The 14,247-nt window shown below is 38.2% G+C and overlaps 1 protein-coding gene across 5 annotated transcripts in view; it reads right to left on the bottom strand.

The window, feature by feature from the left end:
• Positions 1 to 14,247, bottom strand: part of EMB (embigin) — a 43,690-nt gene that overhangs the window by 5,562 nt on the left and 23,881 nt on the right. For 2 of the 5 annotated variants that reach the window (XM_030005490.2, XM_030005492.2), the window contains one exon: positions 8,812 to 13,353. The exons of 1 other annotated variant lie outside the window; for it this stretch is intronic. The gene's annotated coding sequence lies outside the window, so the exon portion shown is untranslated. Of the gene's footprint in view, positions 1 to 8,811; positions 13,965 to 14,247 lie in introns of those variants that run through there. 2 more of the 5 variants (XM_041120884.1, XM_030005491.2) reach the window with 2 other exon arrangements.

The raw sequence follows: 14,247 nt of genomic DNA, 5'->3' as shown, positions 1-14,247 counted from the left end.
GAACAAGAAGGATGGGTGCACTTGCAGTGTGAATGCCATTTCGCCTTTGCTGTCAGGAGGCCTGGCTGTGTGCCACAGGCTGGTGGCTGCAGCCCCGGTGCTCAGGGCAGCCCCGGTGCTCAGGGCATCCCGGTGCTCAGGGCACCCGGCTCCAGCTCCCGGACCGGCTGCCGCTCTCGAGTCGCCGGGCTCCCAACATCGCTGGGCTCCGCAGAGCGGCACCGGCTCGTCCCGAACGTGAAGGGCCGCAAACAACGGTGGGAAAGTGACACCTCCCGGCCAAGGAGGAGACTTGCACAAGCCGCAAACGCTTCTTCCAGCTCGGGTGGTGTAGGGACGGTGAGGGACTAGTTATTGTCTCTCCTGCAGTCTCCGTTTGCTTTTAAAATATTGATACCTAATTGCTTTCCACTGATATCGTTGAACCTCCTAATGGTGGCGATCTTAATGTTCTAACTGCTAGTATTTGGCCACTGATGGTTTAGAATGGGCTGAACTAAATAAATGAATTCTTGAGAAGTGAAAAACACTTTTTTTCAACCATTTTTGTTTAAAAACAAACAAACAAACAAACAAAACGCCAACCCTCCTAAGGAATATTCATTACCTAAGGGAACGGAGAGAATAATACATCTCTAGTGATGTATGGTAACAGTATCTTCATTACTTTGTCCTAATGCTATGTGGCAAGTAAGAGCTCCGTGTGACACAGACTGAACTTCTCATGCAATGCGGAGTTTCACAGATTATGACACAGATGGCAAATTCCAGCACCCAATTTCTTTCACTTTCATCTGAAAACAGATGAACAGGTTAGGCTGCTGAGTGTTTGAGGAATGCCAGGCTAATCTAGTTCAGATAAACTTTATATTATTCTTTATACCTACTGAATTTGCTGGAAGCCTTTAGAAAGTCACAATAAGATTTTCTTGATTGAAATGTTACCTATCAGTATAGACATTGCTGAACAGAATTGGTGGTGAGAGCAGAGGGTATCAAGTAACAGAGGGTTTTGTTGTTTGACTCAGCTGATGTGTCAGTTCTGTACCTTTAGATCAAATGAGACTTCATGAACCACTGTAATGGAAAAATACTACTCTCTTCAAAATGTCCTGGCACTTAATAACTCAGCCACGTTGGTGCTTTTCTTTAGAGTACTTGACCTGATGTGACAACAGAAAGGGGGAAAAGTAAATAGACTGGCACCTCACTTTTTCACAAGTAGGGTTGTTGGGGATATCAGTGATGAAAAAAATCCCTCCCCAAATAAAAAGAAAACTAATCAATTTTAGTAATATATTGGTAACCAAATAACAGACCTTGAGCATGCTCCTAGTTAGATACATCAGTGCTTTGCCATTGCCCTTGATTTCAGCAAGGTGTATCTTATATACCTTTCCCCTTGGGGATCTCCAATTATTCACCAAACCACTGTATGAAAATCTCACTCCTGCTTACAGGATTTTTTTCAAAAGCTATGTTAATATTGACCGCTTCCAGAAATCTCTTCTGCTGTATTATTCTCAGCAATAATGTCTATCATCCGCTCTCTTTCAGTAAAACCACTGCACCACATCTCATCCTAGGCTGCATTTTTGTCTTTGGACTGTGTTTCTGTGATTCCTTCCATTCAGTGATGATGATGGGTAAGTCTTTATAATTAAGTGATATTGGATGGTTTCAGTGAGAAATTGAGCAGGTGTGCAAGTGAAATTTCATCAGATTTTTCTTCACCATCAATAGTGTTACAGTGGTAACAAGGAAGTAGTGTTTTTACTTCAGTTACCAAGTTTTGATAAACAGGATGTAGTACTTCCTTGTATTGGTACTTTTCGTTTAATTGTCCAACAGTTTAAACAATTTCCTAAGAAATTCACATCAAGTGCCATATCACGTTTCCTGACTGGCTTCACCCTGTCGAAGTAATTTCTAAGCTGTCTCACTTGGTCCCTGCAGTTTGGGAACACACAGTTTGCCATGTACCCTCTTGCAGCATTCATCATTGTGCTATGGGAACTTCCTTTTCAGAGGTTGGGAGCCACCTGTTAGACTCATGGCTAGCAGTGGCAAGGCATGAGAAGAGAAAGACCTGGTTCTCTTTACAAGTGAATTTTTGTGTCTTTTTGCCTATTGCAGAAATAGTTCTCCAGTTTCTCCAGAACAACAATATATTTTTTTCTGGATAAATAAATTTACACATAGGGTACACTGGCCAGTGAAACCATTGGATTGACAAACGAATCAGTAGAGTTACACCACTCAGCTCCAAGCCTGAATTTATCTTTTGATATCCAAGGTCTAGTAAGCTACTTATGACCAAACACATGTTGTGCCAGTGCTTCGGGTGCCTTTTCCGTGATTTAATTATAATCAGATTTGAAAACCCACTTACAAGGTCCATCTTCAAAGCACTGTGCAACGTGAGGTAATTTGCTTTTATGCATAATTTTATTAAAGGAAATTATAATCTTGAATTCCCATCTGTGGAGCACAAAATTATCAGAAGTTTATTTTGCTTGATTCCCTCCCACATATATGGATAATAATTTAGCTCTTTTCTTGTGCTGACTGACTGACAGGAAGGTACTTAGGAAATAACACATTACAAGATGGACCACAGATCAATCTCCCAGTTGGGCCTTAAATGTAGAAAATTGTATTTAATCTTCTGCTAAGGTTTGTGGAAGAGAGATGAAAAAGCAAGTAACAGGCTTAAATCTGCTATATTGCTTGGATTAAAAGTGTTTAGTTCTAGAAATCCCTCAAATCCTGAAAACTACCAGTGGCAAATACAGATTATTTGAAAAACTGTAAAATCCCAAAAGAAGCATGTTTGCCTTACCTATTGCCAAATATTGAACGACTTATGCTTTAAAGAATGATACATTTTACATTCAGTGTTTTCAGGGGAAGGGGAGGAATATTCATTGTATTTCTTAAATACTCATTGTATTTCTTGAGTACTCATTCTCATTACTTAGACCTCTGGGTTTTTGACTGCTGCTAGAAATTTACTGTCAATTAACTTGGATGGCAAGAAGCTTGATAAGCTTATGAGTTATATAGGAAAAAAGATTTTGTGGTGTGTTTCAGGGCAAGTGTTGGAAAGGAGGCTTAGCCTTGTAAGATGTTGGTGTACTAGGTCTGGCTGGGATGCAGTTAACATCCTTCATAGCAGCTCATATAGTGCTGTGCTTCAAAGTTGTGGCTAAAAGACTATTGATAACACAGCAGTATTTTGGCCATTGCTGAACATTGCTGGCACAGCATCAAGGCCTTCTCCTTCCCATTCTGCCCCAGCAGCAAGTGAACTTGTTGTAGGCAAGACATTGGGAGGGTACCTAGCCAGGACAGCTGACCCAAACTGACCAAAGGAATACTGCATCCCATGTAGCGTCCTTCTCACCAATAAAAGCTCAGAGAAAGGAGGAGGAAGAGGGGACATTCATAGTTACAGCATTTGTCTTCCCAAGCAGCTGTTACCCATGCTGAGGCCCTGGTTCCCAGGAAGCATTTAGACACCTGCCTGCCAATGGCAGGTAGTGAATTAATTCCTCTTTTTGTTTTGCTTGCATGCACAGCCTTTCCTTCCCCTATTAAAGTGTCACTCTCTTGATGCAAGAGTCTTTTTGCCTTCCTTCTATTTCCTCCCCGTCTCACAGGAGAGTGGAGTGAGTGGGCAGCTGTGTGGTTATTTGGCTGTTGGCCAGGGTCAAACCACCCCCACAGCTGGCTACTTACCAACATGAAAAGTGTAGACTTTGGGGGCATGTACTCCTAATACAGCCCTTCTAACGCAGGAAAGATAATTGAAGAAAAGAAAATCAATAGCATTTTAACTGTGTCTTCTGAAATATTTAGTGTACCACTTATGTTCATATAAAAAACACTAAAAGTATAAAGTGAATACAGGTGAAGAGTCATACATTAGTAAAAACACTGGTGGCTTGATAACGTACATAAATGATTGCTAGATGGTATGTTTCACTGGGAAAAATTAAGAACTGGGCAAACTGTACCTTAGTTTCTCTTGATCTCAAGAGTCTTTTAATCCTATGTGGTGACAAACACAATCTTGAAACAAACCAATTAGTATTATGCAGTTCTTCTATAATTATTGCAATATTAACTGCTAAGAAAGAGAACAACCAAAAATTCAGCATGTTTCTGCTAGTAGCCCTTAGCAGATCACCAGGAAAGGGTATGAGAGCATGGGAGGCTTCAGGGATACCTGCCATGATCTGAACCATCTTTGGATTAGACTGTACTTGAGACAAAGGATCTAATCAGTACTTGATACTGGCAGACTTTTCATTTGTGAATTTACATAATTACTTTTTAAGCTTGTCTAAACTTTGATATTCACAATATGCTTCAGCAGTTAGTTTAATGACATCTCATGGGGAAATTACAACCTAACAATATGTACATAAACTATCTGTTGTTTTGCTTTTATAAACTTGTTATCTGCCACTTAATCTCATTTAAAATGTTATTCTTCTACAATTCTGAGAACTCCTTTTCAGATTCTTTGTTAAGAATTATCAGCAAACTTTCTCATCTCATTAAGCACCCTTTTTGCTTTTATTAATATTTTGAACAACATGGATCCATCCTTACACTGTGAAAGCTGAACGTCATTCATGTTTCTCTGTTTCTTGTTAAAGCAACTATTGGTCTGTAAAAGGTCTATTGCTTTTTCCCCTAGTCTTTTCAGACTTGGCTGGTATGGGATCTTGTAAAAAAATTTTTGAAAGTCCAAGTACACCATTTCACTCTTTCCACAAGTTTATTGATTCCTTCAAATAACTCCTAGTGTGGTGACATTGCTCCTATGCTGACTTCCTCATTGTATCATTTATACTCATGTCTGCTGATTTTATTCTTTACTGACGTATCAACCAATTTACACATGAAGACCTGTCTATCACCTGAAAGATTTCTTTCCAGATGCTTTCCAAACTTTAATTAATAATGAACAGGGCAGGCCCTGATCTGGAGGACAGGTTTTCCTATATCTGCCTCTTACGTGTCTCTTCGAGACAGATGCGCTGCCCAGATGTCTTACCTGGTTTATTCCTTCTTGCATTCCTGAGTGTCGTGGTTTCAGCCCAGCCGGTAACAAAGGACCACGCAGCCGCTCGCTCACTCCTCCCGCCCCCTCCGGTGGGATGGGGAGGAGACAGAGGAGAGAAAAGAAAAAAAACCCGGAACCTCGAGGGTTGAGAAAAGGGCAGTTTACTGGGACAACACACACACACACACACACAAAAAAAAAAAAAAAAGAGAGAGAGAGAGAAGTTACAACAACAACAACGGTACTAATGAAAGAATATGCAAAACGAGTGATGCACAGTGCAACTGCTCACCACCCGGAACCCTCCGCCACTTCCCCCACCGAAAGCCGAGAGACATCCCCCAAGCCCACTCCCCATGTATATACTGAGCATGATGTCAGTGGTATGGAATAGCTCCTTGGCTAGTTCAGGTCAGCTGTCCCGGCTGTGCCCCCCCACCTCCCAGGTTCCTGTAAAAATTAACTCTATCACAGCTGAACCCAGGACACTGAACTTGTCTGGTACCAGAAAGAACTTTTCTAAAGGAAATGTGCTTGAATTCACTACCAATGTCAGCTTTTGCCATTCATCTACCTAGAAATTTATCAAACATCTTCCGATTTCTTTGGCACACATCTTTGCCCATGCCTGTTCTCTCAGGCTCTCCTTCTTGACATCCTGTCACTTCTGCCCCTCCGCCTGCTTATGATGTTTTAAGTCCACCTTCATTTTCCTCTCTTTTCCTGCAGGTTATGCTCTCTTGTTTGCCTTACCTATCTACTGAAACAATGGCTGGCAGCATGGCTCAGTAGTAGCATGGTTTATTCATGCTGTGATGGATCAACATCACAGAGTATACTTTCCACACGTTTTTTTGGGAGAGGGGTCCCTCTCACTTTTGGGAGAGGAGGACAAGATAAAGGCACATCATCCAGCTTTTGTAGAGGATATCTGTGATCTTGCAAAAGCATACATAAAATCTCTCTGGATTCAAAGGAAAAGTCAAATGATCCACTGTTGTGGTTTGTTTTTCTGTCGCTCAACATACATATTATAACCATGATCTTAAAGAAGGACATTAGGATCCACAAAGATAGCTTTTTGTAATGTACTGTGTCACTGTCACCTAATGTATGGTGTAACTGTATACATAGGATGTGGCAGAAAAATTATTACCCTCATTGTCCAAGTTTGGTATCTATTTCATTAAGTAGTTAAACTGTCACATCTTCTGCAGTAAAATTTTGCACAGAGGTGACTGCTGCACAGCACCTAATGTAAACATTTCCTTCTCTATAAAGCCACAATTCTTCCCTTTATCCCCCCATTTTCTAGGACTTTGTGTTGTACACAGGCTTTCCCTTGTATGCAGTAAGATACAGTGCCCTGAAGTAGCCCACAGATAACTTGACATAATACCCATGCTCCTGTTGAATGAACAATGAGCATGTCATCCTTTACTAGGTCTGATGTACTCCATTATCAATACAAGCTGAAAGAGCAGCTAATGTCATTCTTTCTAAAATGCGAATTAGGAGAAAGCTTGCTCTCCCTTCTCTGCATGCACTTTTGTTACTTACTACCAGTGCCAGGAAACAGCCAAGCAATGCAAAACTCTCCCAAAGGTGTGGAAGTCTGAAGGGTTACAGGAAGCAACTCAGAATATTCATTAGTTCATATGTCTGCACTGTCAATACCTGAGGCTTGGTAGACGTGAAAATCACCTGAACTGCTTTCAACCATAGTATCTTATTTCCTCATGATGGTATGAGGGTGCTATAGACACTTGCAGTTCCTTCTGTCTAGCCTGACATAAGCATCAGTCAGAAAGCTAGTTTCCCCAAATTAACTGATCTGACAGAAATGCTTTTATTTACTTCTCTGAAAGCACATTGTGTCAAATTGCATCATATTTTCCAAGTATTGTCTGTATATACATGGATGGGAAGAGGCCAGTAAGAACTTTTACATACACTCTATTTTTCTGAATTAGTAGTTGTATCTCCTGGGATTTCTTTCTTCAAAGTGTTTTCCCAATTCTTTATCACTTCCTTCCTTCATTTCTGTGTCATAAAAGTCATATGGGCACAGAGATTTGCATGGACAGTTGCTGAGCAGAACCACTGCACCTGAACCTGGAACAATCCCAAATCCCGATTGTGCCATTGCATGCAATGGCTAAACTATGTAGCAAATTGAGATTAGCTCATCAAGAGAACCACATCACCATAAAAAACTCCCAAGTATCAAAGAGTATCTGCATGTCCTTCTGACAGTCTTGGTGGGAGCTGAGGACAACAGTGTAGGTGCCCATCTATGAAGTAACCTAAAGGCTAACATATTTTAAAATGTTGGACATGATTATCAGCTCTTTATCCACAGAAACAGGAGAATTAAAGGGATTAAACAACAGTTGTTAAACAACATGGAAAGGCTATTGCTATTTTATTTGCACTGTGGAGATTATTTCTTTCCAATCCCTTGTATGTGTTTGAGCTGTCAACTTTTTTTTTTAAACAGTATTGTTCTACATATTTTCCTTTATGGTTTTCAGAAGTATGCATACATTTAGAAGACTCTACAGCCATCACCAGCAAACAATATAAATCCTCTTACTCCTTTCTTTTGGAAGAACTCCAAACTTACTCCTAACTTTGCCTCCCTCTGCTATTACTCTCTTTTTTTCTACATACTGCCTTTTAAATTTCTATAGTGGATTTTTTAAAAAGACAATAGAGAACTATTTGGCATTACAAACATACTGCAATAGAATTAAGAGAGTGAGCCATAAGTTGTCCTCCAAGTATCTTGGCTATACATCCTACATCTGTTTAGGATGTGACTATTTATTGGTAGCAGTTAGCTTTAGTCTGATATTTTTGCTGCCTTCTGTACAAGAAATTCCAAGTGGCAGAAATACAGCTAATGGTACTCTATCCTCTTTCAAAGGTCTGCATGCCTATCTTACCATCCTGTGCTAGTGGGAAACAGATGCTCACAAACATTCAAAACAACTGCCAAAATGGAGCCTGAATGTACACTTGCTGCTGTGGAGTTTATTTTAATTATTTAATCTCATTTGAACTCTTCAGGCAAATAGGACAATCAGCAAGGATGAGATGTCACTTCACACAGTAGAGACAGTATTTATACTAAGAAAATGTCACATTACATATATTTGTGATCATAGCAGAAGGCAACCTAATGAAGCATCCTTACATCTCCTTTAAAATGATAATTGAGAGGAGAAACTAGTATATATTTCAATTCCCAAGCCAAGTGCAGAGATTTGTCTTCATGGGAAGACTAACACAATTTTAAATATGTTTTGATACATTGTGCTTTATAAAAAATTAACACTATCTCAGAGGCTGAGATTTACCCTGCCTAACTCCAGATTCCATTTAGGCTGTTACTTTCTACTAGAAGATAATCCTTCCCACCCACCCCTCTTACCCCCCATTAATAGAGGAAACAGAGGGAATAGGTTCTTAACTTAGATGTCCAAATTAGAAGGTATGAATCTAGGCCAGATGCAGTATGTGCATTTAGAAAGGAATTACTTGGACATCACTTGATCTTTGGCAATTTCTACCTAGAAGATTATAGATCTGAGTAAAGACAGTTTGTACTCAAGCAAACAAGCAGTTTAGGTCTAAAATAAGATCTGTGAGTATGGACAAATACAAAGAAGTGAGAGAGTCCGATTGTTTCTCTCAAAGACACCAGGCATAATTTGACTTTCCACTTTATGGATTCTTCATGGTTAAATTTATTGGAATTATTTGTAAGTACAATATTATCAATTCACACTACTCATAACCACTCTCCTTGTTATTTCATATACATCAAACATACAGAGGCTATTGCGTTTTCTGTATACATCTTACTGCTCAAGCAAAACAACAGAACAGTTGAGTGAGCACAGAGTATAAAATCAGAATGTAAAATAAGGCAAGCGTGATAAAAGCATTAGGCTTAGTAGTCTTTCACTAGAAAAATAGATTTTGCTGTCAAGTTTCCTCTGAAACTTTTAACAAACATATTGCAAAAGAGAAAAATGAACTTAACTACAGTAAACAAATTCCTTCTTTCAAGGCACTGTTACATAACTTTTAATGTGAATTCAGAAATAATTCCAGAAGTCAGTTGATAGAAATATTGCCCTAGTAATAAAAAAGAACAAAAATCTTTTAGTTAAATAAAAGGCTGAATGGAAAAACAAATCAGATGAAGTTTCTGTACAGAAGAAAAACAGTCATTTTGGCTAAGATGGAACAAACATTACAAGTTTGAAGTCTCATAAAATTCAACTACAAAAATGAACTCAGTTATCAACAGTAAATTCAAACAACTCAGTTTCAGTAACAAGTTGTAAAGTTTTGAACTTGGGTTTTTTCATAAAGAATTGTTTAATGCATTATATAGGCATGTTCTGGCATAAGAAAGTAACAAGACTGCAAAACTATTTAAAACCAGTGGAGAAAAATTTTCCAAGGGTGTAATTTCCCATTCTCTTATGAAACTTATCACTTGGCTTTGTGTTTTCACCTGTGCAAGTGCTTAGCAATGGCAGATTGGTTTCAGTCACTGTACAGAACTTCCCACACAAACACTGAATGGCACAGATAAAAAAAAAGTTTTCTCCTACAGATTTGCACAACCTTCCCTGTACACATCTAATTGCAAGTCATCTCAGCTCCTCCTGTCTGTCCCTCAGGACCCTTACGGGATACTTGCAGGTCCTTCCCATGTCCCTACAACCATTCTGAACTGGTTTCTTTCTCACTCCTTGCCCCTTATTATTTTTGGGAAGCTCCCAGCTAGAACTGCCAACATGATGTGGATAATTGTGGTCAGCCTGCACGTGCTGGGTAGCTCAACACTTGGGGAACCACTCAGCTGAACAACTCCCCCTACAGTGAAGATGCCAGTCAGTTTCTTTCTCCTTTTTATTGCTCAGCAGTCAGTGTTGAAAAGTTTTGAGGGTGTATTTAAAGCCAGAATATAAACCTTATTTTCTTTGGCTGAAAAACAGAGGCACATGGATGCTGCTTCCAGTGTTACCATCAATACTGATGGGTTTCTCCTCTCTTCCTCAGGATTGTGCATGTCAAATGACCTGTAGCTAATCACTTAATTATCTTGGCCCAATACGGGGTAATTCTTAGGTCTCCATCCTAAGGAAATATTCATACAGTTCTACCTGAGCTCACAGCTTGGAAGCTCTTCTAATATTTGTCAATCTTCACTAGGAATCTGGTCTCACAGCTGCTTGTGTCTACTTTGGACCTATGGAAAGGAGGAATTTGCAGTGACCAATTTGAAGCATTAGGATACAACCCTTCAGGATTCTTTTGCAGACTTCAGTCTTTTCCTCTAAGAAATGATAAGGCTTTTGTTGGTATAGAAACAAGTAACATACCACCTCTTACAAGAAAACAAGGATTTGATCTTGGAAGACAAGATCTGCCAAACAAATGTAATGGTTAGACTCAACCTACACATGTAAGTCAATTATTACAGATTAATGTTTGTTATTAAAACTAATTTTTGGATCCTTACACTTAGCTCTAACTGCTGTTGGAAGGAATTATCTTCAGAATTGTTTTGGCTCTCATTTGGTATCTCTTGGCTTGAATAAGGTAAAAATCATTGCCTAGACTTTTTTTTTTTAAGGTTGCCAAATTTTTGTTTTATTGAAGGCTATGTTTGCATAATAAACAGATATACAATGCAACTGCAGTAGGAACGTTTTGAACATATACAACATGTTATTTCTCATAAAATACATTTCTAGATTTTCAGGGCTTCCTATGTGGTATCTGGACTAAAAAAGTAGGGTTTATGCCTTTGAAGTTATGACTGTTAATTATGCCAATTATTTAATATTTATCATTTAATATTATTTATTATGCCCCTCTGTAGGGGAACCCAAGAAGGTTTGAACTTAGGCAGACATATGAGGAATAAAACCACTTACCAAGATGAAGTGACTACTTGCCAACCTAAAAATAAAACACAAATCCCTGCAGATATGACAAACAGAATGTGCTAGAGGCAGGTGAACACAAAGCTACAGTTACAGCAGCCAACTTTACCAAACTGTAATATAGTCCTGATAGGAGGAACACATCACAGATCTAAAATCCACGCTTAATCCAGGTTCTCCAGTTCCTGTCTGCCTTCAGTGCAGCCCTTGTTTGCCAACACCAAAAAAGCATCTATTCATGTAACTTGCCTATGTTGGCCCAGACTTCATACCACAATGTCAAGATCAGATAGCAATGCTCACTGAAGATAGAAATAAGTTGTTACCATTTCTGATTAAAAGGTGGGATTTTTTCCAAATAGTACCTAGCCTCCTTTTTGTTGCAAAAGATACTAATTCTGCTTTATTTAGAATCTAACTTAGATCTGTAAGTAAGCTTACTTTTTTTACTACTGAATTTCCTACAAAAATCTATTTTCTACAAAAAATAAAATTATATGTTTCAAACAATTAATATACAGGAGTAAATCTTTTTAAACCACAAACATTTACTTGCTACAACAAAGATGCCGTTATATCAATGATAAATTCATATAAAAACCTGTAAATGCATTCTCGTTTTTTACAGTGCATAGAAACTCCAAGGCAAAATATAATAAACAGTTTTCTAACAAGGGAAATCTTTATCAGTGTGCAGCCCTTACAGTCAATCACTTAATGCTTGTATTTCCCATTTTTTATTTGGACTTTTAACTTGTAGTTGTTAAAGCTGCAAAATAAACTATGAAAACCAAAAAAGCATAGATCAGACTGGATTTTGTCCCCATCTCCAACAAAACAGCCAATGCTAGGCTTTCTGACATTTTCAAACCCATAAGAACAGTAAAATAAAAAAGAAAGGTAATTAAATCTATTTTATGCTTTATTTTTCTGTATTCCTTTATGATCAAAGAGAAACGACCAGTTGAGGAAATTCTATTTAGATATTTTTTTCCTTTCACTTCGCTAAGGAGTTTGCAAATGCTGCATTTTTCCTTACATTTTTCTTAAAAGAAGAAATTCTTCTGAAGACTTTAATTTTCCCTTTCTTAAAATGGAAGTTTTTCTTATTTTTCTTTTGGATTGGCAAAGGCAACCAATGCAATCAACTCTTTTTCTATTAGCTGCACATTTTTCAATTTCTGAATGCATAACGTACCAAATGGTATATTTAAAATTATGGCAACTAGCTCTTCTAAAGCAATATCCTAAGTCTTAACAGCAGCGTCACACAATTTTATGTATAAGAGAACTAGTGGTATTCATGTTGCTTTATCCTATTACCCTGAAAATTTTAGCTGTTCAAGACTGTCTCTGTGCTCTGGGAGGAGTTTAAGGAACAATACAGTACGCTGCAAGAAGTAAGAGTACCAACTAGACAGGATGTATGGTAAGAACCATATAGGTATATTTGTGAAATTTCTGTGTTCTGCATAAATTACAAAACTGGTTTTGCAGCTCTCAGATCCTGTAGTAATTTCTGCAAGTGTAAGGAAGTATTTCAGTTATATTCTGATATGGTACTGTATCCCCTTTCCTTCCTTCATCTACACCAAAATACCACTGAAATATCTGATCTGTACAGTATTTAAGTATTTAGCCTATTCAGAATTACAGTATAGTACCACAGACATATGGCAGGACTTCTTAGGAAAATTCGTATCTTAAATATTCAGAACATACCTATATTGCTTTCTCATTTAAATGAAGCTAAGAAAAGTTAGAATGAAGACATTTTACTGTTCAGAGCAAATTGCAAAACTGTTAATGTTTCATTTAAATCATGACAAAGATTTCCCTTTGACAATTTCTTTGGTAAAAATAGCTGTGTCACGATTGCTTCACCTGCTAGTAAAAGGCATTTTCTTTGGTGGAAATACTTCTTTGATCTTGCGAGTCCAGCTTTGTAACACTTAGGTAATAGGCCCATTCTGTATTACCTGTTCATTCCGTGAATGCAAGATTAGTTCCAATTTAGGACAAAATCAAACAGGTCAGTCATAAACCAACAGGAAGTCTGATCATGTAAAAACTGCCTTTTAGTAGTAAAGTGACAATGTTACAGACAGCAAAGGTCTAAATGCAGTACATCAGAATACATTATGATCTGTATAAAATGAGCAGTTTCACAGCTATTTTAAAAGCATCTTATTTCTTGTATGTGTAGAGGAGTTTACTTGGAAGCATAGTGGATGTTTAAAATGCATAGTCATATACATCTTCTGTAGCTTTGTGATGACTTCCACTTCTGTTGGCTTAAATCTGCTGAATTAAAAAAGTATAAACAAGTTTCCTTATAAAATGAATTCTATTATTTTGCTGCCTAATATTTTCCCATATTTCTTTGAAAATAAACTTCACTCCAGTTTGTATTTTGCCATTTTTTTGAATAGTTCAATTTGCAAATCTGAATCCCTAGTAATTCACTGAGTGTCATGGGCCAAAAGGACTTTACAAGAATGGTACCTTAGATCCAATATGGGATAAATCCTTGGGAACCTAAGTCACAGTAATCAACAAGTACAACAACATGCAGGAAACAGAGGAGAAAATATATTCTTGGAGAGTATTTGTTCTTGTTTTCTGATTTGTTACTTTCTTTACATGAACTTTACCTGACACTTCTCTTTCTGTCCTTTAAAACAAGGGGTATAGAAACAATCTTCCTTCAGGTAGATGGCTTGTGATGAGGAAAAACAGTACCAGCAGTGACATAAATGCAAAGTCACTCACACCTCTGATCTTGAGATGAGAGATTGGGGTGCCAGCTGCAGAGAGGGAATAACAAGGGGAAATAGCTAGAGTGTGTAGGATTGGTCCTCAACTGACAGACCATCCTCTGACAAGCATTTCCAGCTGGCATCAGTAGTAGCAGCCTGTAATTAGACTGTAAAGAGGGCAGAGAATCAGGGAAGTTCATTATATAGCTTCCACAGGGCTACATATCCTCTGCTTGTTTCTTCTACCATTAATCGCTTTGGTCACCATCTATTAAGCTCTGCCTTCTTTCCTAGACTCCTATAATCCTTTGTTTCATATCTCTGGTGCTGTCACATTCCACACTTGCTATTACACTTGCATCCTTTCTCCATAAACTCACCTGACACCCAAAATACAGCCTGAAAGAGTAGGATTTTGGATATATCAGCAATTCTTATG

Source organism: Aquila chrysaetos, chromosome Z (genome assembly GCF_900496995.4).
Source record: "Aquila chrysaetos chrysaetos chromosome Z, bAquChr1.4, whole genome shotgun sequence".
Lineage (NCBI taxonomy): Eukaryota > Metazoa > Chordata > Aves > Accipitriformes > Accipitridae > Aquila > Aquila chrysaetos.
Note: the sequence above shows the minus strand (reverse complement) of the source record. Positions and strands in the feature narration are given on the sequence as shown.